The 23675-nt window shown below is 48.6% G+C and overlaps 10 non-coding genes and 2 pseudogenes across 10 annotated transcripts; all 12 read right to left on the bottom strand.

Moving 5' to 3' along the window:
• Window positions 1–949: 949 nt before the first annotated feature.
• LOC142273638 (U2 spliceosomal RNA) lies at window positions 950–1140 on the bottom strand. The gene has a single exon (XR_012738110.1). It is a non-coding gene; the product is annotated as a U2 spliceosomal RNA (small nuclear RNA).
• A 1387-nt stretch (window positions 1141–2527) lies between these two features.
• Window positions 2528–2718, bottom strand: LOC142273637 (U2 spliceosomal RNA). Its single transcript, XR_012738109.1, has one exon. It is a non-coding gene; the product is annotated as a U2 spliceosomal RNA (small nuclear RNA).
• Window positions 2719–4105: 1387 nt separating this feature from the next.
• Window positions 4106–4296, bottom strand: LOC142273636 (U2 spliceosomal RNA). Its single transcript, XR_012738108.1, has one exon. It is a non-coding gene; the product is annotated as a U2 spliceosomal RNA (small nuclear RNA).
• A 1387-nt stretch (window positions 4297–5683) lies between these two features.
• On the bottom strand, window positions 5684–5888 carry LOC142273663 (U2 spliceosomal RNA; annotated as a pseudogene).
• A 5430-nt stretch (window positions 5889–11318) lies between these two features.
• LOC142273665 (U2 spliceosomal RNA) lies at window positions 11319–11422 on the bottom strand (annotated as a pseudogene).
• Window positions 11423–12809: 1387 nt separating this feature from the next.
• LOC142273635 (U2 spliceosomal RNA) lies at window positions 12810–13000 on the bottom strand. Its single transcript, XR_012738107.1, has one exon. It is a non-coding gene; the product is annotated as a U2 spliceosomal RNA (small nuclear RNA).
• Window positions 13001–14387: 1387 nt separating this feature from the next.
• Window positions 14388–14578, bottom strand: LOC142273634 (U2 spliceosomal RNA). Its single transcript, XR_012738106.1, has one exon. It is a non-coding gene; the product is annotated as a U2 spliceosomal RNA (small nuclear RNA).
• Window positions 14579–15965: 1387 nt separating this feature from the next.
• On the bottom strand, window positions 15966–16156 carry LOC142273668 (U2 spliceosomal RNA). The gene has a single exon (XR_012738135.1). It is a non-coding gene; the product is annotated as a U2 spliceosomal RNA (small nuclear RNA).
• A 1387-nt stretch (window positions 16157–17543) lies between these two features.
• LOC142273667 (U2 spliceosomal RNA) lies at window positions 17544–17734 on the bottom strand. The gene has a single exon (XR_012738134.1). It is a non-coding gene; the product is annotated as a U2 spliceosomal RNA (small nuclear RNA).
• Window positions 17735–19121: 1387 nt separating this feature from the next.
• Window positions 19122–19312, bottom strand: LOC142273657 (U2 spliceosomal RNA). Its single transcript, XR_012738127.1, has one exon. It is a non-coding gene; the product is annotated as a U2 spliceosomal RNA (small nuclear RNA).
• Window positions 19313–20699: 1387 nt separating this feature from the next.
• Window positions 20700–20890, bottom strand: LOC142273645 (U2 spliceosomal RNA). The gene has a single exon (XR_012738116.1). It is a non-coding gene; the product is annotated as a U2 spliceosomal RNA (small nuclear RNA).
• A 1387-nt stretch (window positions 20891–22277) lies between these two features.
• LOC142273632 (U2 spliceosomal RNA) lies at window positions 22278–22468 on the bottom strand. The gene has a single exon (XR_012738105.1). It is a non-coding gene; the product is annotated as a U2 spliceosomal RNA (small nuclear RNA).
• Window positions 22469–23675: the final 1207 nt, after the last annotated feature.

The raw sequence follows: 23675 nt of genomic DNA, 5'->3' as shown, positions 1-23675 counted from the left end.
CCCTACCACCCGGGAAAAAAAGAGATTGCCCCCTCCTTCCACTAGCCCACCCTCCCACCCAAAGAACAACTTCTTCTGCGCAGCTTGTTTTCTAGGCAGCAGCGCTATTGTGATGTCATCGGGGGGCATTGTGACAAGCCGCCAGTGTTCCGTCTCTTCATGTTGTGCACAGTTCAAACGGAAAATACATCAACAGGCAGACTACAGAAAAGCTTACTATCAAAGGTTAGAGGGGGGCTTTCTCAGAGGGCTTTTTACAGTTTTTCTATTCCCAATTAGCCGTTTAAGTGTACTTATTGAAAGTAGTAATTCTTTCATAGGCCGCCCTTTCTTAGTATTTGACGTTCCTTATATTGCGGTATGAGGCTTCGCAGTAGGTTGCAAACATTCATCACCCATGACTGTCCCCAATTGAGCTCAGAAGCTCAATGTCTATCATGACCTCTCTTTTAGAATGTCCAAGAGCAAGCAAACTATTCCTCCAGGAGAGGGCGCCAACAGACTACTAAAGAGATCATCATTACTCAAAGAAAACCCCAAAAACCAATGCATGATAGGAATAAACAGGTAACTTTCTTTGGAGTGGAAGCGGAGAGATCGCACCAGATGCCAATTCTAGATGTTATCACACCTGTGGTCACTGCAGCAGCAGGTGAATCCACTTTGTCCAAAAGGGATCTATTCCATTCAATTGCAAATGATCTAGATAAGACAGAGAACTGCAGCACGGGGACATAGCCGAGTTGGTCAGGTTGAGTGGTGATGAGTTTGCTATTTGGATGAATAAAGAAAGTCAAAAGTGTGAAAGATAAAAAACAAAAGGAGGAAGTGTGAAAAGTGAATGGGCCAAATTGAGGTGCATATGAAGACGTATGCTTTCTTCCAATTCATTAAATCGGGCTAATATGAATCAGGTGAATTGAGTTCTGCTTTTGGAAACTGGGTTAAGAAGGGGTGCACCGTTCCTGGAGGTACTGCAATACCAGGTCAATGCGTGGAGTGGACAGAGCAAGCTCTTTTTCCATCTCCCTGTTCTAAAAATCCATTTAATATATGGTCCCCAGATAGGGGACGTATCAGATATTAAACTGATAAGAACAGATACTACACTTGATCTTAGCCAAAAGGCCGAGAAGCGATAACCAGAATTGGTTTGGGCCTCGAGTGGCACCCTGGCCTATGCCGGACACATCTTAGGGAGAGAGAGCGAGAGGGAGACAAACCCACGCCTACACAAGACATTTTGTCACCCAAGCCAACCCTTGAAAAGGCTGCTTTGCAGAGCCAAAACAAGAAGAATGGTGCGTTTTGCAGCCGCCGCCCACTGCAATGAATCTGAATAACTCCTCCTTTAGGGCGCAAGCAACTCCCCTCCCCCTTGCAGTCTTTCCAATTCACGATACAAAAAGACGGACAGGACAGGTTGCCTGACTTTCCGTCACTGCCACCCTTTGCCATCCTTACCCGTAGAAAGCCCTTTCATCATCCCCAAACCCTAATCTTTTCCCTTTCCTTCCCAGCCCCCAAACCCTGCCCTCTGTACCTTTCTCACCACCCGCTTCCCTTCTCCTGTCATCCCCCTACCACCCGGGAAAAAAAGAGATTGCCCCCTCCTTCCACTAGCCCACCCTCCCACCCAAAGAACAACTTCTTCTGCGCAGCTTGTTTTCTAGGCAGCAGCGCTATTGTGATGTCATCGGGGGGCATTGTGACAAGCCGCCAGTGTTCCGTCTCTTCATGTTGTGCACAGTTCAAACGGAAAATACATCAACAGGCAGACTACAGAAAAGCTTACTATCAAAGGTTAGAGGGGGGCTTTCTCAGAGGGCTTTTTACAGTTTTTCTATTCCCAATTAGCCGTTTAAGTGTACTTATTGAAAGTAGTAATTCTTTCATAGGCCGCCCTTTCTTAGTATTTGACGTTCCTTATATTGCGGTATGAGGCTTCGCAGTAGGTTGCAAACATTCATCACCCATGACTGTCCCCAATTGAGCTCAGAAGCTCAATGTCTATCATGACCTCTCTTTTAGAATGTCCAAGAGCAAGCAAACTATTCCTCCAGGAGAGGGCGCCAACAGACTACTAAAGAGATCATCATTACTCAAAGAAAACCCCAAAAACCAATGCATGATAGGAATAAACAGGTAACTTTCTTTGGAGTGGAAGCGGAGAGATCGCACCAGATGCCAATTCTAGATGTTATCACACCTGTGGTCACTGCAGCAGCAGGTGAATCCACTTTGTCCAAAAGGGATCTATTCCATTCAATTGCAAATGATCTAGATAAGACAGAGAACTGCAGCACGGGGACATAGCCGAGTTGGTCAGGTTGAGTGGTGATGAGTTTGCTATTTGGATGAATAAAGAAAGTCAAAAGTGTGAAAGATAAAAAACAAAAGGAGGAAGTGTGAAAAGTGAATGGGCCAAATTGAGGTGCATATGAAGACGTATGCTTTCTTCCAATTCATTAAATCGGGCTAATATGAATCAGGTGAATTGAGTTCTGCTTTTGGAAACTGGGTTAAGAAGGGGTGCACCGTTCCTGGAGGTACTGCAATACCAGGTCAATGCGTGGAGTGGACAGAGCAAGCTCTTTTTCCATCTCCCTGTTCTAAAAATCCATTTAATATATGGTCCCCAGATAGGGGACGTATCAGATATTAAACTGATAAGAACAGATACTACACTTGATCTTAGCCAAAAGGCCGAGAAGCGATAACCAGAATTGGTTTGGGCCTCGAGTGGCACCCTGGCCTATGCCGGACACATCTTAGGGAGAGAGAGCGAGAGGGAGACAAACCCACGCCTACACAAGACATTTTGTCACCCAAGCCAACCCTTGAAAAGGCTGCTTTGCAGAGCCAAAACAAGAAGAATGGTGCGTTTTGCAGCCGCCGCCCACTGCAATGAATCTGAATAACTCCTCCTTTAGGGCGCAAGCAACTCCCCTCCCCCTTGCAGTCTTTCCAATTCACGATACAAAAAGACGGACAGGACAGGTTGCCTGACTTTCCGTCACTGCCACCCTTTGCCATCCTTACCCGTAGAAAGCCCTTTCATCATCCCCAAACCCTAATCTTTTCCCTTTCCTTCCCAGCCCCCAAACCCTGCCCTCTGTACCTTTCTCACCACCCGCTTCCCTTCTCCTGTCATCCCCCTACCACCCGGGAAAAAAAGAGATTGCCCCCTCCTTCCACTAGCCCACCCTCCCACCCAAAGAACAACTTCTTCTGCGCAGCTTGTTTTCTAGGCAGCAGCGCTATTGTGATGTCATCGGGGGGCATTGTGACAAGCCGCCAGTGTTCCGTCTCTTCATGTTGTGCACAGTTCAAACGGAAAATACATCAACAGGCAGACTACAGAAAAGCTTACTATCAAAGGTTAGAGGGGGGCTTTCTCAGAGGGCTTTTTACAGTTTTTCTATTCCCAATTAGCCGTTTAAGTGTACTTATTGAAAGTAGTAATTCTTTCATAGGCCGCCCTTTCTTAGTATTTGACGTTCCTTATATTGCGGTATGAGGCTTCGCAGTAGGTTGCAAACATTCATCACCCATGACTGTCCCCAATTGAGCTCAGAAGCTCAATGTCTATCATGACCTCTCTTTTAGAATGTCCAAGAGCAAGCAAACTATTCCTCCAGGAGAGGGCGCCAACAGACTACTAAAGAGATCATCATTACTCAAAGAAAACCCCAAAAACCAATGCATGATAGGAATAAACAGGTAACTTTCTTTGGAGTGGAAGCGGAGAGATCGCACCAGATGCCAATTCTAGATGTTATCACACCTGTGGTCACTGCAGCAGCAGGTGAATCCACTTTGTCCAAAAGGGATCTATTCCATTCAATTGCAAATGATCTAGATAAGACAGAGAACTGCAGCACGGGGACATAGCCGAGTTGGTCAGGTTGAGTGGTGATGAGTTTGCTATTTGGATGAATAAAGAAAGTCAAAAGTGTGAAAGATAAAAAACAAAAGGAGGAAGTGTGAAAAGTGAATGGGCCAAATTGAGGTGCATATGAAGACGTATGCTTTCTTCCAATTCATTAAATCGGGCTAATATGAATCAGGTGAATTGAGTTCTGCTTTTGGAAACTGGGTTAAGAAGGGGTGCACCGTTCCTGGAGGTACTGCAATACCAGGTCAATGCGTGGAGTGGACAGAGCAAGCTCTTTTTCCATCTCCCTGTTCTAAAAATCCATTTAATATATGGTCCCCAGATAGGGGACGTATCAGATATTAAACTGATAAGAACAGATACTACACTTGATCTTAGCCAAAAGGCCGAGAAGCGATAACCAGAATTGGTTTGGGCCTCGAGTGGCACCCTGGCCTATGCCGGACACATCTTAGGGAGAGAGAGCGAGAGGGAGACAAACCCACGCCTACACAAGACATTTTGTCACCCAAGCCAACCCTTGAAAAGGCTGCTTTGCAGAGCCAAAACAAGAAGAATGGTGCGTTTTGCAGCCGCCGCCCACTGCAATGAATCTGAATAACTCCTCCTTTAGGGCGCAAGCAACTCCCCTCCCCCTTGCAGTCTTTCCAATTCACGATACAAAAAGACGGACAGGACAGGTTGCCTGACTTTCCGTCACTGCCACCCTTTGCCATCCTTACCCGTAGAAAGCCCTTTCATCATCCCCAAACCCTAATCTTTTCCCTTTCCTTCCCAGCCCCCAAACCCTGCCCTCTGTACCTTTCTCACCACCCGCTTCCCTTCTCCTGTCATCCCCCTACCACCCGGGAAAAAAAGAGATTGCCCCCTCCTTCCACTAGCCCACCCTCCCACCCAAAGAACAACTTCTTCTGCGCAGCTTGTTTTCTAGGCAGCAGCGCTATTGTGATGTCATCGGGGGGCATTGTGACAAGCCGCCAGTGTTCCGTCTCTTCATGTTGTGCACAGTTCAAACGGAAAATACATCAACAGGCAGACTACAGAAAAGCTTACTATCAAAGGTTAGAGGGGGGCTTTCTCAGAGGGCTTTTTACAGTTTTTCTATTCCCAATTAGCCGTTTAAGTGTACTTATTGAAAGTAGTAATTCTTTCATAGGCCGCCCTTTCTTAGTATTTGACGTTCCTTATATTGCGGTATGAGGCTTCGCAGTAGGTTGCAAACATTCATCACCCATGACTGTCCCCAATTGAGCTCAGAAGCTCAATGTCTATCATGACCTCTCTTTTAGAATGTCCAAGAGCAAGCAAACTATTCCTCCAGGAGAGGGCGCCAACAGACTACTAAAGAGATCATCATTACTCAAAGAAAACCCCAAAAACCAATGCATGATAGGAATAAACAGGTAACTTTCTTTGGAGTGGAAGCGGAGAGATCGCACCAGATGCCAATTCTAGATGTTATCACACCTGTGGTCACTGCAGCAGCAGGTGAATCCACTTTGTCCAAAAGGGATCTATTCCATTCAATTGCAAATGATCTAGATAAGACAGAGAACTGCAGCACGGGGACATAGCCGAGTTGGTCAGGTTGAGTGGTGATGAGTTTGCTATTTGGATGAATAAAGAAAGTCAAAAGTGTGAAAGATAAAAAACAAAAGGAGGAAGTGTGAAAAGTGAATGGGCCAAATTGAGGTGCATATGAAGACGTATGCTTTCTTCCAATTCATTAAATCGGGCTAATATGAATCAGGTGAATTGAGTTCTGCTTTTGGAAACTGGGTTAAGAAGGGGTGCACCGTTCCTGGAGGTACTGCAATACCAGGTCAATGCGTGGAGTGGACAGAGCAAGCTCTTTTTCCATCTCCCTGTTCTAAAAATCCATTTAATATATGGTCCCCAGATAGGGGACGTATCAGATATTAAACTGATAAGAACAGATTTTTTGATTTAACAGCATCTTTATTATCATGCACTACTCACAAAAAGGTAACAAACCGTGTACAGTGCCGCAGCCCCGTACACACAGAAATATACAATCCTTCTTACATAGCCATAGAGTACGACGCACTAAACTATACATCACGCTCCTATGCTTATCCATAACACTCAAGCTGAAAGAAAAAGTTAGACAATAAATAACGACGAACCGGCGATTGGGGGATCGGGGTAGGGGAAAAGGGGGATAGGGTGGGGAAGTCACAGGCCCGAAGCTTTATTGAAAGACGCACATAACGGGAAAAGGAGGGAGGGGGCATGGAAGAGGTCTAAACCTCCTCCTCGGCGCTGTCGTCCGGACTGTCCATGATGGAATAGTCTCTGAGCAGGCTGTGGATCAGCCTGCGGCAATCCTGGATAGACATCCTCTCCCTCTTCAAGATGAGCCGGTTCCTGGCGACCCAAATAGCGTCCTTAAAGCAGTTCATAAGGCGCCAAGCCTCCTGGATGGCTCCAACGGTGTGAGTCCCAGGGAAGAGTCCATAAAGTACGGAATGGTACGATAGGCTCCCTCTGGGGACGGAGTTCCTCAGGTCATCCTCCAGGGCAACCAACAGGCGCTGTGCGAAACGGCAGTCCCAAAAGGCGTGCAGCGATGTTTCCTCCACGAAGGGGCACCTTGGGCAGTACCGGGTTTTGCACAGGTTCCGGGCGTGCATGAATGACCGGACGGGCAGTCCGCCCTGTATCGCCATCCATGACAAGTCCTTGTGCCCGTTGGTCAATCCAGCCGATGACACGTTTGTCCAAACAGTCTCCAGTGTGTCGTGATGAAGTCCTGGAATGTTCTCCATTTCGTCCTTGGCTCTGATGAGTTTGTGGATAGTCTTTGGCTTCCACAAATCAGGCTTGAGTCCCTCCAGTTGGTGTTCCCTCACAAACCGAACCACGTCTCCGTAGAACCATGGCGCCGTCCAGTTGTAGGGGAAGGAGCTGTCCCACTTATCCCAGCCTAACCGTCTCCAAAGGGGGAGCAGGAAGAAGCGAGACATGGACCCACCCGCGGAACCTCTCTTGACTCGCAGAGTTCGGCGAACGCAGTCACATACGAAGGAGGATCGCAGGAGGGTGGGGATATCGGGTACGCCCTTCCCACCCTTGCGAGGATCCTTGTACATGATGCTCCGCTTTACTCTGTCCATCTTGGATCCCCAGACAAAACGAAACACCGTCCTGGTAATGGCCCTGCACACGGTGGCAAGGGGGGGCCAGGCCTGGGCCGTGTACTGCAGCACGGGCAGTACCTCGTTACGCAGGACCAGTGCTTTGCCCTCACAGGTGAGGCGTCTGAGGCTCCACAGACCGATCCGTTGGGTGATCTTGGTCAAGCGTTCCTCCCAGGACTTGAGGGCTGCTCCTTCCTTCCCGAACCAGACTCCAAGAACCTTGATGAAATCCGGCTGGATGCTGAAAGGGAAGGGGGCGGAAGAGGCCGGCTGCCAGTCCCCGAAGAGCATGGCTTTCGACTTCCCGCAGTTGACTTTGGCTCCCGAAGCCCGTCCGAAGGTCTCACAGGTCTGGACGAGGGTGTCGACTGAGCGCCGGTCCGCGCAGAAGACGGTCACGTCGTCCATGTAGAGCGAGCACTTGACCTCGAAGCGTTCTGGTCCTGGTGCGGTGATCCCTCTGATCTCTCCATTCCGCCGGATAGCCTCTGCAAAGAGTTCTATAACACAAACAAAAAGAAGAGGTGACAGAGGACAGCCTTGTCTGACCCCTGAGAGGACCGGGAAGGGGTCAGTCTTCCAGCCGTTTACCAACACCGAGCTGTGAATATCAAAATACATTAGTTGGACATACAAACAAAACATGTTACCCAAACCTAACCTGTGCAGAGCTTTGCCCAGGAACTCATGGGAAACACGGTCGAAGGCCTTTTCCTGATCCAACGAGATCAGGGCTGCGTGCACCCGGCGGGCTTTGATGTACTCGACCGTGTCCCGCATGAGAGCCAGGCTGTCTGCGATGCGACGTCCGGGGATGCCGCAGGTCTGATCTGGGTGGATGATCCGTCCGATAACCGTCTTCAGTCTCGTTGCCATCGTCTTGGCCAGGATCTTGTAGTCGACATTCAGAAGGGTGATGGGACGCCAATTCTTCAGGTCGCACCTCTCTCCTTTACGCTTGTACAGGATCGTGACCATTCCTTCCCTCAGAGATGGAGGCATTCTGCCCTCCACCACCATCTCCTCATACAGCCCTAACAGGTCCGGACAGATTAGGTCTCCCAGCGCTACATAGAGCTCTGCTGGGAGGCCGTCACTGCCCGGTGTCCTGCCAGAACTAAAGGATTTGGCGGCCGAGAGCAGCTCGTCCACCGTCAGAGGAACGTCCATGGCCGCCGCGTCTGCAGGGTCAAGATGGTTAGTGATACCTGACAGGAACTTATCGGCGGCCTCGGGGTCAGTAGTCTTGCGGGCGTAGAGTTCGCTGTAGAAGTCGCTGACGACCTTCATCACGTTCTCTTTCCCGCGTCGTATGCTTCCACTCTCGTCTCGTAGTTCATTCATGGGCGTGTGACCGGCGTGGAGTTTCCTGAAAAAGAACGAGTTACATTTCTCACCCTTCTCCAGGTTCTCCACTTTGGAACGGAAGACAATTCGCTCGGACTCCTCCTCGAAGTGCCTTTTCAGGCTCCTCTTAGTCTCCTCCAGCTCCTCTCTCACGTCCCAGCCGCATCGAAGAAGGTCCTGCAGGGAACGCAGCTCACGCTGGAGTCTCCTGAAGTCCCTCCTCTTCAGACACGCCTGTTGTTGACTCTTTGCCTGAAAGAAGAAACGGAACTCGAGTTTAACGTATTCCCACCAGTCAGAAACAGACTGGAAGCCCGCCTTGTAGGCCCGCCACGTGGAGTAGGCAGCTCTAAGCTCCTCCAGAATCTCACCCTTTTCCAGCAGAGAGCAGTTCAGCTTCCAGGAGCCCGGGCCAATGGGGAAGCCATGGCCCAGCACACCTTGAAAGTGAATGGCTCTGTGGTCAGAGAAGAAGCAGGGGACCATCGAGTGCCCACTCCGCCCAACCGCCCGAGAGGTAAACACAAAGTCAATCCTGGAACGCAGCGAGCCATCGGATCGGCACCATGAATAGTTCACGGATCCGTGTCCGATGGAGCCAACAACGTCCACAAGAGAGGCTTCGGTCACCATCTCAATGAGCAGTTTGGATGTGACGTCCAACTTGGCAGCCGTTCCAGAACTGCGTCCATCCTCCTCGATCGGGCAGTTGAAATCCCCGGCCATCACTACCGTCCTGGCGGTAGCGAGCTGAGGGCGCAGGGCTTGGAGGAGCTCCAGTCGATCGCTCTTCACAGGAGAAGCATACACATTGATGAACCTGACAGGTTCTCCCGCCCAGGTGCCATCCACGAGCAGTAACCTGCCGCAGACGATTTCCTGAACAGAGTCCAATGTGAAGGCGCTTCCCCTGATCAGCACGGCGACCCCCGCGGACCTACAGTCGCCCCCGCCAGACCAGTAGGATGGGCCATGGGTCCACTCCCTGGCCAGATGGTTGAAGGACCTAGAGGAGGGAAGGGAGCATTCCTGCAGGAAAAATACATCACTAGACTGAGTGTTAAGGAACGCAAAAATTGTCTGACGTCGGAACTTGTCTCTGATGCTCCTAACATTAATGGAAAAGATGTTAATGTTAGCAGTCATTGGAGGAAAGAGAAAGTTAGAGCAGGCGGTGTGCCTTAGTTACCACTCCGGTCGGGCGGTTCTTCCTCTTTGGCACCTGCTGGTAAGGGTATCTCCAGCAGACCCTCTTCTTCTAGCTGATCGAGCAGGGATGGTGCCTCAGTGGCTTCCGACTCCTCCATTTCTTCTTCGGCCACAAGGGACTCCACCATCTGCTCCAACACGTCCGGTTCTGGGAGGAGGCCATCCTCCTCTTCCTGGGGTGGATTGGGGTCCACAATGAACAGCTTGGAAGGTTCTGCGACAGGACTATCTTCCACCTTCCTTTTCCTTTGGCCTGTACCTGAGGAGACAAGAGCTGGAAAATCCTCCTCGGTGAAAAGTGCAAGAGTGCTGAGGCCCTCTGCTCTCATGGTCTGGGGAGGGAGAGTGGGCTTTGGGGGGGGGGTGAGGAGACCAACTGAGGAGTAGGGAAATGAGGTGGAGGTAGTGGAATCCTCAGTAGGGTTGGCCGGGGGGGGAGGGGTTTGGACAGGGGTGACAGGGGGGGGGGGCCAGGGAGGGGGCAACAGTTTTCTTACCCTTCTTTTCCCTGGACTCCGTGGCTGCTGGGGCATCGGCTGGAGCCACAGTCGCTGGGTTCTTGGCCGCCTTGTCCTTGGCCTCTGTGGCCTTGGTCGTAGCTGCCTTGGTCGACGAAGCTGTGACTACCCGATACTGGGTCGCCGCGGCAACCCTTGCCCAGGATTTCTCCCGCTGTGGGCAGTCCTTGTAAAGGTGGTCCGCCTGTCCACATAGGTTGCAAGTCTTCTTCTTTGGGCAGTCCTTGGAGCTGTGTCCTGTCACCCGGCAAACCCTGCAGGCGTCCTCCTTGCAGGTCTTCATCGAATGCCCTTTCCCGCCACATTTCCTGCAGTTGTGTGGCATGTCCGGGTAGTAGATGAGACCAAAGGAGTTTCCCAGAGAGAATGTCGGGGGCAGGTGCTGGAGACCATCCTCGGATGCTGGTTCCCTGTGGAGTCGAACGGTTACTGACCACTTACCCGTCCAGAATCCGTTGCCGTTAAGGATGTGGGATGGCTCCCTCACCACTGTGCAGAGACGTCCCAGGAACGTGGAGATGTCTCTTCCTGGGGTGTGCGGGTTCCGCATGGAGACCGTGATCCTCTTCTCATCCCTCTGTATAGGACAGGATCCTAAAAAAGAATGAAAAGGGGAGTCCGGCATCGCTGCGTTCATCGCCTCCCAGTATCTCCTGCAGGCATTCACCGTGGCAAAGGTTACCAGAAAAATGCCAGTCATGAAGGTCTGGACACTCAGGGTTTCCGCCCTGGAGAAGCCCTGATCCAGAATCATCTTCTTGCAGAACACGTCGCTGGACATGTCCGGCAACCTACCATCCACCGCCTTCAGCTTCAGGGCGACCGTCTGCCGCATCCAAGGCTCCAGGGTTGGAGCCTTTTCAGGCGGCGTCCGGGCTCCCTCCGGCTGGCTGGCGTCGGAGGTAGGGGCCTCTTGGGCCGAAGAAGCCTCTGGATGAGCCTTCCTGGAGGTCCCTGGGTCCTGAGCCTTCTTGGCTGCCTTCTCTGGCTTGCTTGCCATGGCTGGTTCCTGCTTGAGTTCCCGGAGCTGGATCTTGGATTCTTCTCCGGGTGTCTTCTCCCGCTGTGTTCCTCCTCGAAGTTCCTCTGGTCTCCCCAAGTCTTCTCCGAGCCTTCGTCTTCTTGCTTCTTTCTGCCAAGCTCTTCTTCCGTTCGATCTCCCTCTTTCGGTCTCGGCTGGGCTTCGGAGCTTGTCTCCCTGATCGTATCTCGTCAAGTGTAGCTAGCTCAGTTTGTTCTGATAAGAACAGATACTACACTTGATCTTAGCCAAAAGGCCGAGAAGCGATAACCAGAATTGGTTTGGGCCTCGAGTGGCACCCTGGCCTATGCCGGACACATCTTAGGGAGAGAGAGCGAGAGGGAGACAAACCCACGCCTACACAAGACATTTTGTCACCCAAGCCAACCCTTGAAAAGGCTGCTTTGCAGAGCCAAAACAAGAAGAATGGTGCGTTTTGCAGCCGCCGCCCACTGCAATGAATCTGAATAACTCCTCCTTTAGGGCGCAAGCAACTCCCCTCCCCCTTGCAGTCTTTCCAATTCACGATACAAAAAGACGGACAGGACAGGTTGCCTGACTTTCCGTCACTGCCACCCTTTGCCATCCTTACCCGTAGAAAGCCCTTTCATCATCCCCAAACCCTAATCTTTTCCCTTTCCTTCCCAGCCCCCAAACCCTGCCCTCTGTACCTTTCTCACCACCCGCTTCCCTTCTCCTGTCATCCCCCTACCACCCGGGAAAAAAAGAGATTGCCCCCTCCTTCCACTAGCCCACCCTCCCACCCAAAGAACAACTTCTTCTGCGCAGCTTGTTTTCTAGGCAGCAGCGCTATTGTGATGTCATCGGGGGGCATTGTGACAAGCCGCCAGTGTTCCGTCTCTTCATGTTGTGCACAGTTCAAACGGAAAATACATCAACAGGCAGACTACAGAAAAGCTTACTATCAAAGGTTAGAGGGGGGCTTTCTCAGAGGGCTTTTTACAGTTTTTCTATTCCCAATTAGCCGTTTAAGTGTACTTATTGAAAGTAGTAATTCTTTCATAGGCCGCCCTTTCTTAGTATTTGACGTTCCTTATATTGCGGTATGAGGCTTCGCAGTAGGTTGCAAACATTCATCACCCATGACTGTCCCCAATTGAGCTCAGAAGCTCAATGTCTATCATGACCTCTCTTTTAGAATGTCCAAGAGCAAGCAAACTATTCCTCCAGGAGAGGGCGCCAACAGACTACTAAAGAGATCATCATTACTCAAAGAAAACCCCAAAAACCAATGCATGATAGGAATAAACAGGTAACTTTCTTTGGAGTGGAAGCGGAGAGATCGCACCAGATGCCAATTCTAGATGTTATCACACCTGTGGTCACTGCAGCAGCAGGTGAATCCACTTTGTCCAAAAGGGATCTATTCCATTCAATTGCAAATGATCTAGATAAGACAGAGAACTGCAGCACGGGGACATAGCCGAGTTGGTCAGGTTGAGTGGTGATGAGTTTGCTATTTGGATGAATAAAGAAAGTCAAAAGTGTGAAAGATAAAAAACAAAAGGAGGAAGTGTGAAAAGTGAATGGGCCAAATTGAGGTGCATATGAAGACGTATGCTTTCTTCCAATTCATTAAATCGGGCTAATATGAATCAGGTGAATTGAGTTCTGCTTTTGGAAACTGGGTTAAGAAGGGGTGCACCGTTCCTGGAGGTACTGCAATACCAGGTCAATGCGTGGAGTGGACAGAGCAAGCTCTTTTTCCATCTCCCTGTTCTAAAAATCCATTTAATATATGGTCCCCAGATAGGGGACGTATCAGATATTAAACTGATAAGAACAGATACTACACTTGATCTTAGCCAAAAGGCCGAGAAGCGATAACCAGAATTGGTTTGGGCCTCGAGTGGCACCCTGGCCTATGCCGGACACATCTTAGGGAGAGAGAGCGAGAGGGAGACAAACCCACGCCTACACAAGACATTTTGTCACCCAAGCCAACCCTTGAAAAGGCTGCTTTGCAGAGCCAAAACAAGAAGAATGGTGCGTTTTGCAGCCGCCGCCCACTGCAATGAATCTGAATAACTCCTCCTTTAGGGCGCAAGCAACTCCCCTCCCCCTTGCAGTCTTTCCAATTCACGATACAAAAAGACGGACAGGACAGGTTGCCTGACTTTCCGTCACTGCCACCCTTTGCCATCCTTACCCGTAGAAAGCCCTTTCATCATCCCCAAACCCTAATCTTTTCCCTTTCCTTCCCAGCCCCCAAACCCTGCCCTCTGTACCTTTCTCACCACCCGCTTCCCTTCTCCTGTCATCCCCCTACCACCCGGGAAAAAAAGAGATTGCCCCCTCCTTCCACTAGCCCACCCTCCCACCCAAAGAACAACTTCTTCTGCGCAGCTTGTTTTCTAGGCAGCAGCGCTATTGTGATGTCATCGGGGGGCATTGTGACAAGCCGCCAGTGTTCCGTCTCTTCATGTTGTGCACAGTTCAAACGGAAAATACATCAACAGGCAGACTACAGAAAAGCTTACTATCAAAGGTTAGAGGGGGGCTTTCTCAGAGGGCTTTTTACAGTTTTTCTATTCCCAATTAGCCGTTTAAGTGTACTTATTGAAAGTAGTAATTCTTTCATAGGCCGCCCTTTCTTAGTATTTGACGTTCCTTATATTGCGGTATGAGGCTTCGCAGTAGGTTGCAAACATTCATCACCCATGACTGTCCCCAATTGAGCTCAGAAGCTCAATGTCTATCATGACCTCTCTTTTAGAATGTCCAAGAGCAAGCAAACTATTCCTCCAGGAGAGGGCGCCAACAGACTACTAAAGAGATCATCATTACTCAAAGAAAACCCCAAAAACCAATGCATGATAGGAATAAACAGGTAACTTTCTTTGGAGTGGAAGCGGAGAGATCGCACCAGATGCCAATTCTAGATGTTATCACACCTGTGGTCACTGCAGCAGCAGGTGAATCCACTTTGTCCAAAAGGGATCTATTCCATTCAATTGCAAATGATCTAGATAAGACAGAGAACTGCAGCACGGGGACATAGCCGAGTTGGTCAGGTTGAGTGGTGATGAGTTTGCTATTTGGATGAATAAAGAAAGTCAAAAGTGTGAAAGATAAAAAACAAAAGGAGGAAGTGTGAAAAGTGAATGGGCCAAATTGAGGTGCATATGAAGACGTATGCTTTCTTCCAATTCATTAAATCGGGCTAATATGAATCAGGTGAATTGAGTTCTGCTTTTGGAAACTGGGTTAAGAAGGGGTGCACCGTTCCTGGAGGTACTGCAATACCAGGTCAATGCGTGGAGTGGACAGAGCAAGCTCTTTTTCCATCTCCCTGTTCTAAAAATCCATTTAATATATGGTCCCCAGATAGGGGACGTATCAGATATTAAACTGATAAGAACAGATACTACACTTGATCTTAGCCAAAAGGCCGAGAAGCGATAACCAGAATTGGTTTGGGCCTCGAGTGGCACCCTGGCCTATGCCGGACACATCTTAGGGAGAGAGAGCGAGAGGGAGACAAACCCACGCCTACACAAGACATTTTGTCACCCAAGCCAACCCTTGAAAAGGCTGCTTTGCAGAGCCAAAACAAGAAGAATGGTGCGTTTTGCAGCCGCCGCCCACTGCAATGAATCTGAATAACTCCTCCTTTAGGGCGCAAGCAACTCCCCTCCCCCTTGCAGTCTTTCCAATTCACGATACAAAAAGACGGACAGGACAGGTTGCCTGACTTTCCGTCACTGCCACCCTTTGCCATCCTTACCCGTAGAAAGCCCTTTCATCATCCCCAAACCCTAATCTTTTCCCTTTCCTTCCCAGCCCCCAAACCCTGCCCTCTGTACCTTTCTCACCACCCGCTTCCCTTCTCCTGTCATCCCCCTACCACCCGGGAAAAAAAGAGATTGCCCCCTCCTTCCACTAGCCCACCCTCCCACCCAAAGAACAACTTCTTCTGCGCAGCTTGTTTTCTAGGCAGCAGCGCTATTGTGATGTCATCGGGGGGCATTGTGACAAGCCGCCAGTGTTCCGTCTCTTCATGTTGTGCACAGTTCAAACGGAAAATACATCAACAGGCAGACTACAGAAAAGCTTACTATCAAAGGTTAGAGGGGGGCTTTCTCAGAGGGCTTTTTACAGTTTTTCTATTCCCAATTAGCCGTTTAAGTGTACTTATTGAAAGTAGTAATTCTTTCATAGGCCGCCCTTTCTTAGTATTTGACGTTCCTTATATTGCGGTATGAGGCTTCGCAGTAGGTTGCAAACATTCATCACCCATGACTGTCCCCAATTGAGCTCAGAAGCTCAATGTCTATCATGACCTCTCTTTTAGAATGTCCAAGAGCAAGCAAACTATTCCTCCAGGAGAGGGCGCCAACAGACTACTAAAGAGATCATCATTACTCAAAGAAAACCCCAAAAACCAATGCATGATAGGAATAAACAGGTAACTTTCTTTGGAGTGGAAGCGGAGAGATCGCACCAGATGCCAATTCTAGATGTTATCACACCTGTGGTCACTGCAGCAGCAGGTGAATCCACTTTGTCCAAAAGGGATCTATTCCATTCAATTGCAAATGATCTAGATAAGACAGAGAACTGCAGCACGGGGACATAGCCGAGTTGGTCAGGTTGAGTGGTGATGAGTTTGCTATTTGGATGAATAAAGAAAGTCAAAAGTGTGAAAGATAAAAAACAAAAGGAGGAAGTGTGAAAAGTGAATGGGCCAAATTGAGGTGCATATGAAGACGTATGCTTTCTTCCAATTCATTAAATCGGGCTAATATGAATCAGGTGAATTGAGTTCTGCTTTTGGAAACTGGGTTAAGAAGGGGTGCACCGTTCCTGGAGGTACTGCAATACCAGGTCAATGCGTGGAGTGGACAGAGCAAGCTCTTTTTCCATCTCCCTGTTCTAAAAATCCATTTAATATATGGTCCCCAGATAGGGGACGTATCAGATATTAAACTGATAAGAACAGATACTACACTTGATCTTAGCCAAAAGGCCGAGAAGCGATAACCAGAATTGGTTTGGGCCTCGAGTGGCACCCTGGCCTATGCCGGACACATCTTAGGGAGAGAGAGCGAGAGGGAGACAAACCCACGCCTACACAAGACATTTTGTCACCCAAGCCAACCCTTGAAAAGGCTGCTTTGCAGAGCCAAAACAAGAAGAATGGTGCGTTTTGCAGCCGCCGCCCACTGCAATGAATCTGAATAACTCCTCCTTTAGGGCGCAAGCAACTCCCCTCCCCCTTGCAGTCTTTCCAATTCACGATACAAAAAGACGGACAGGACAGGTTGCCTGACTTTCCGTCACTGCCACCCTTTGCCATCCTTACCCGTAGAAAGCCCTTTCATCATCCCCAAACCCTAATCTTTTCCCTTTCCTTCCCAGCCCCCAAACCCTGCCCTCTGTACCTTTCTCACCACCCGCTTCCCTTCTCCTGTCATCCCCCTACCACCCGGGAAAAAAAGAGATTGCCCCCTCCTTCCACTAGCCCACCCTCCCACCCAAAGAACAACTTCTTCTGCGCAGCTTGTTTTCTAGGCAGCAGCGCTATTGTGATGTCATCGGGGGGCATTGTGACAAGCCGCCAGTGTTCCGTCTCTTCATGTTGTGCACAGTTCAAACGGAAAATACATCAACAGGCAGACTACAGAAAAGCTTACTATCAAAGGTTAGAGGGGGGCTTTCTCAGAGGGCTTTTTACAGTTTTTCTATTCCCAATTAGCCGTTTAAGTGTACTTATTGAAAGTAGTAATTCTTTCATAGGCCGCCCTTTCTTAGTATTTGACGTTCCTTATATTGCGGTATGAGGCTTCGCAGTAGGTTGCAAACATTCATCACCCATGACTGTCCCCAATTGAGCTCAGAAGCTCAATGTCTATCATGACCTCTCTTTTAGAATGTCCAAGAGCAAGCAAACTATTCCTCCAGGAGAGGGCGCCAACAGACTACTAAAGAGATCATCATTACTCAAAGAAAACCCCAAAAACCAATGCATGATAGGAATAAACAGGTAACTTTCTTTGGAGTGGAAGCGGAGAGATCGCACCAGATGCCAATTCTAGATGTTATCACACCTGTGGTCACTGCAGCAGCAGGTGAATCCACTTTGTCCAAAAGGGATCTATTCCATTCAATTGCAAATGATCTAGATAAGACAGAGAACTGCAGCACGGGGACATAGCCGAGTTGGTCAGGTTGAGTGGTGATGAGTTTGCTATTTGGATGAATAAAGAAAGTCAAAAGTGTGAAAGATAAAAAACAAAAGGAGGAAGTGTGAAAAGTGAATGGGCCAAATTGAGGTGCATATGAAGACGTATGCTTTCTTCCAATTCATTAAATCGGGCTAATATGAATCAGGTGAATTGAGTTCTGCTTTTGGAAACTGGGTTAAGAAGGGGTGCACCGTTCCTGGAGGTACTGCAATACCAGGTCAATGCGTGGAGTGGACAGAGCAAGCTCTTTTTCCATCTCCCTGTTCTAAAAATCCATTTAATATATGGTCCCCAGATAGGGGACGTATCAGATATTAAACTGATAAGAACAGATACTACACTTGATCTTAGCCAAAAGGCCGAGAAGCGATAACCAGAATTGGTTTGGGCCTCGAGTGGCACCCTGGCCTATGCCGGACACATCTTAGGGAGAGAGAGCGAGAGGGAGACAAACCCACGCCTACACAAGACATTTTGTCACCCAAGCCAACCCTTGAAAAGGCTGCTTTGCAGAGCCAAAACAAGAAGAATGGTGCGTTTTGCAGCCGCCGCCCACTGCAATGAATCTGAATAACTCCTCCTTTAGGGCGCAAGCAACTCCCCTCCCCCTTGCAGTCTTTCCAATTCACGATACAAAAAGACGGACAGGACAGGTTGCCTGACTTTCCGTCACTGCCACCCTTTGCCATCCTTACCCGTAGAAAGCCCTTTCATCATCCCCAAACCCTAATCTTTTCCCTTTCCTTCCCAGCCCCCAAACCCTGCCCTCTGTACCTTTCTCACCACCCGCTTCCCTTCTCCTGTCATCCCCCTACCACCCGGGAAAAAAAGAGATTGCCCCCTCCTTCCACTAGCCCACCCTCCCACCCAAAGAACAACTTCTTCTGCGCAGCTTGTTTTCTAGGCAGCAGCGCTATTGTGATGTCATCGGGGGGCATTGTGACAAGCCGCCAGTGTTCCGTCTCTTCATGTTGTGCACAGTTCAAACGGAAAATACATCAACAGGCAGACTACAGAAAAGCTTACTATCAAAGGTTAGAGGGGGGCTTTCTCAGAGGGCTTTTTACAGTTTTTCTATTCCCAATTAGCCGTTTAAGTGTACTTATTGAAAGTAGTAATTCTTTCATAGGCCGCCCTTTCTTAGTATTTGACGTTCCTTATATTGCGGTATGAGGCTTCGCAGTAGGTTGCAAACATTCATCACCCATGACTGTCCCCAATTGAGCTCAGAAGCTCAATGTCTATCATGACCTCTCTTTTAGAATGTCCAAGAGCAAGCAAACTATTCCTCCAGGAGAGGGCGCCAACAGACTACTAAAGAGATCATCATTACTCAAAGAAAACCCCAAAAACCAATGCATGATAGGAATAAACAGGTAACTTTCTTTGGAGTGGAAGCGGAGAGATCGCACCAGATGCCAATTCTAGATGTTATCACACCTGTGGTCACTGCAGCAGCAGGTGAATCCACTTTGTCCAAAAGGGATCTATTCCATTCAATTGCAAATGATCTAGATAAGACAGAGAACTGCAGCACGGGGACATAGCCGAGTTGGTCAGGTTGAGTGGTGATGAGTTTGCTATTTGGATGAATAAAGAAAGTCAAAAGTGTGAAAGATAAAAAACAAAAGGAGGAAGTGTGAAAAGTGAATGGGCCAAATTGAGGTGCATATGAAGACGTATGCTTTCTTCCAATTCATTAAATCGGGCTAATATGAATCAGGTGAATTGAGTTCTGCTTTTGGAAACTGGGTTAAGAAGGGGTGCACCGTTCCTGGAGGTACTGCAATACCAGGTCAATGCGTGGAGTGGACAGAGCAAGCTCTTTTTCCATCTCCCTGTTCTAAAAATCCATTTAATATATGGTCCCCAGATAGGGGACGTATCAGATATTAAACTGATAAGAACAGATACTACACTTGATCTTAGCCAAAAGGCCGAGAAGCGATAACCAGAATTGGTTTGGGCCTCGAGTGGCACCCTGGCCTATGCCGGACACATCTTAGGGAGAGAGAGCGAGAGGGAGACAAACCCACGCCTACACAAGACATTTTGTCACCCAAGCCAACCCTTGAAAAGGCTGCTTTGCAGAGCCAAAACAAGAAGAATGGTGCGTTTTGCAGCCGCCGCCCACTGCAATGAATCTGAATAACTCCTCCTTTAGGGCGCAAGCAACTCCCCTCCCCCTTGCAGTCTTTCCAATTCACGATACAAAAAGACGGACAGGACAGGTTGCCTGACTTTCCGTCACTGCCACCCTTTGCCATCCTTACCCGTAGAAAGCCCTTTCATCATCCCCAAACCCTAATCTTTTCCCTTTCCTTCCCAGCCCCCAAACCCTGCCCTCTGTACCTTTCTCACCACCCGCTTCCCTTCTCCTGTCATCCCCCTACCACCCGGGAAAAAAAGAGATTGCCCCCTCCTTCCACTAGCCCACCCTCCCACCCAAAGAACAACTTCTTCTGCGCAGCTTGTTTTCTAGGCAGCAGCGCTATTGTGATGTCATCGGGGGGCATTGTGACAAGCCGCCAGTGTTCCGTCTCTTCATGTTGTGCACAGTTCAAACGGAAAATACATCAACAGGCAGACTACAGAAAAGCTTACTATCAAAGGTTAGAGGGGGGCTTTCTCAGAGGGCTTTTTACAGTTTTTCTATTCCCAATTAGCCGTTTAAGTGTACTTATTGAAAGTAGTAATTCTTTCATAGGCCGCCCTTTCTTAGTATTTGACGTTCCTTATATTGCGGTATGAGGCTTCGCAGTAGGTTGCAAACATTCATCACCCATGACTGTCCCCAATTGAGCTCAGAAGCTCAATGTCTATCATGACCTCTCTTTTAGAATGTCCAAGAGCAAGCAAACTATTCCTCCAGGAGAGGGCGCCAACAGACTACTAAAGAGATCATCATTACTCAAAGAAAACCCCAAAAACCAATGCATGATAGGAATAAACAGGTAACTTTCTTTGGAGTGGAAGCGGAGAGATCGCACCAGATGCCAATTCTAGATGTTATCACACCTGTGGTCACTGCAGCAGCAGGTGAATCCACTTTGTCCAAAAGGGATCTATTCCATTCAATTGCAAATGATCTAGATAAGACAGAGAACTGCAGCACGGGGACATAGCCGAGTTGGTCAGGTTGAGTGGTGATGAGTTTGCTATTTGGATGAATAAAGAAAGTCAAAAGTGTGAAAGATAAAAAACAAAAGGAGGAAGTGTGAAAAGTGAATGGGCCAAATTGAGGTGCATATGAAGACGTATGCTTTCTTCCAATTCATTAAATCGGGCTAATATGAATCAGGTGAATTGAGTTCTGCTTTTGGAAACTGGGTTAAGAAGGGGTGCACCGTTCCTGGAGGTACTGCAATACCAGGTCAATGCGTGGAGTGGACAGAGCAAGCTCTTTTTCCATCTCCCTGTTCTAAAAATCCATTTAATATATGGTCCCCAGATAGGGGACGTATCAGATATTAAACTGATAAGAACAGATACTACACTTGATCTTAGCCAAAAGGCCGAGAAGCGATAACCAGAATTGGTTTGGGCCTCGAGTGGCACCCTGGCCTATGCCGGACACATCTTAGGGAGAGAGAGCGAGAGGGAGACAAACCCACGCCTACACAAGACATTTTGTCACCCAAGCCAACCCTTGAAAAGGCTGCTTTGCAGAGCCAAAACAAGAAGAATGGTGCGTTTTGCAGCCGCCGCCCACTGCAATGAATCTGAATAACTCCTCCTTTAGGGCGCAAGCAACTCCCCTCCCCCTTGCAGTCTTTCCAATTCACGATACAAAAAGACGGACAGGACAGGTTGCCTGACTTTCCGTCACTGCCACCCTTTGCCATCCTTACCCGTAGAAAGCCCTTTCATCATCCCCAAACCCTAATCTTTTCCCTTTCCTTCCCAGCCCCCAAACCCTGCCCTCTGTACCTTTCTCACCACCCGCTTCCCTTCTCCTGTCATCCCCCTACCACCCGGGAAAAAAAGAGATTGCCCCCTCCTTCCACTAGCCCACCCTCCCACCCAAAGAACAACTTCTTCTGCGCAGCTTGTTTTCTAGGCAGCAGCGCTATTGTGATGTCATCGGGGGGCATTGTGACAAGCCGCCAGTGTTCCGTCTCTTCATGTTGTGCACAGTTCAAACGGAAAATACATCAACAGGCAGACTACAGAAAAGCTTACTATCAAAGGTTAGAGGGGGGCTTTCTCAGAGGGCTTTTTACAGTTTTTCTATTCCCAATTAGCCGTTTAAGTGTACTTATTGAAAGTAGTAATTCTTTCATAGGCCGCCCTTTCTTAGTATTTGACGTTCCTTATATTGCGGTATGAGGCTTCGCAGTAGGTTGCAAACATTCATCACCCATGACTGTCCCCAATTGAGCTCAGAAGCTCAATGTCTATCATGACCTCTCTTTTAGAATGTCCAAGAGCAAGCAAACTATTCCTCCAGGAGAGGGCGCCAACAGACTACTAAAGAGATCATCATTACTCAAAGAAAACCCCAAAAACCAATGCATGATAGGAATAAACAGGTAACTTTCTTTGGAGTGGAAGCGGAGAGATCGCACCAGATGCCAATTCTAGATGTTATCACACCTGTGGTCACTGCAGCAGCAGGTGAATCCACTTTGTCCAAAAGGGATCTATTCCATTCAATTGCAAATGATCTAGATAAGACAGAGAACTGCAGCACGGGGACATAGCCGAGTTGGTCAGGTTGAGTGGTGATGAGTTTGCTATTTGGATGAATAAAGAAAGTCAAAAGTGTGAAAGATAAAAAACAAAAGGAGGAAGTGTGAAAAGTGAATGGGCCAAATTGAGGTGCATATGAAGACGTATGCTTTCTTCCAATTCATTAAATCGGGCTAATATGAATCAGGTGAATTGAGTTCTGCTTTTGGAAACTGGGTTAAGAAGGGGTGCACCGTTCCTGGAGGTACTGCAATACCAGGTCAATGCGTGGAGTGGACAGAGCAAGCTCTTTTTCCATCTCCCTGTTCTAAAAATCCATTTAATATATGGTCCCCAGATAGGGGACGTATCAGATATTAAACTGATAAGAACAGATACTACACTTGATCTTAGCCAAAAGGCCGAGAAGCGATAACCAGAATTGGTTTGGGCCTCGAGTGGCACCCTGGCCTATGCCGGACACATCTTAGGGAGAGAGAGCGAGAGGGAGACAAACCCACGCCTACACAAGACATTTTGTCACCCAAGCCAACCCTTGAAAAGGCTGCTTTGCAGAGCCAAAACAAGAAGAATGGTGCGTTTTGCAGCCGCCGCCCACTGCAATGAATCTGAATAACTCCTCCTTTAGGGCGCAAGCAACTCCCCTCCCCCTTGCAGTCTTTCCAATTCACGATACAAAAAGACGGACAGGACAGGTTGCCTGACTTTCCGTCACTGCCACCCTTTGCCATCCTTACCCGTAGAAAGCCCTTTCATCATCCCCAAACCCTAATCTTTTCCCTTTCCTTCCCAGCCCCCAAACCCTGCCCTCTGTACCTTTCTCACCACCCGCTTCCCTTCTCCTGTCATCCCCCTACCACCCGGGAAAAAAAAGAGATTGCCCCCTCCTTCCACTAGCCCACCCTCCCACCCAAAGAACAACTTCTTCTGCGCAGCTTGTTTTCTAGGCAGCAGCGCTATTGTGATGTCATCGGGGGGCATTGTGACAAGCGCCAGTGTTCCGTCTCTTCATGTTGTGCACAGTTCAAACGGAAAATACATCAACAGGCAGACTACAGAAAAGCTTACTATCAAAGGTTAGAGGGGGGCTTTCTCAGAGGGCTTTTTACAGTTTTTCTATTCCCAATTAGCCGTTTAAGTGTACTTATTGAAAGTAGTAATTCTTTCATAGGCCGCCCTTTCTTAGTATTTGACGTTCCTTATATTGCGGTATGAGGCTTCGCAGTAGGTTGCAAACATTCATCACCCATGACTGTCCCCAATTGAGCTCAGAAGCTCAATGTCTATCATGACCTCTCTTTTAGAATGTCCAAGAGCAAGCAAACTATTCCTCCAGGAGAGGGCGCCAACAGACTACTAAAGAGATCATCATTACTCAAAGAAAACCCCAAAAACCAATGCATGATAGGAATAAACAGGTAACTTTCTTTGGAGTGGAAGCGGAGAGATCGCACAGATGCCAATTCTAGATGTTATCACACCTGTGGTCACTGCAGCAGCAGGTGAATCCACTTTGTCCAAAAGGGATCTATTCCATTCAATTGCAAATGATCTAGATAAGACAGAGAACTGCAGCACGGGGACATAGCCGAGTTGGTCAGGTTGAGTGGTGATGAGTTT

The sequence above is a fragment of the Anomaloglossus baeobatrachus genome, unplaced genomic scaffold, assembly GCF_048569485.1.
Source record: "Anomaloglossus baeobatrachus isolate aAnoBae1 unplaced genomic scaffold, aAnoBae1.hap1 Scaffold_3653, whole genome shotgun sequence".
NCBI classification, from domain to species: domain Eukaryota; kingdom Metazoa; phylum Chordata; class Amphibia; order Anura; family Aromobatidae; genus Anomaloglossus; species Anomaloglossus baeobatrachus.
Note: the sequence above shows the minus strand (reverse complement) of the source record. Positions and strands in the feature narration are given on the sequence as shown.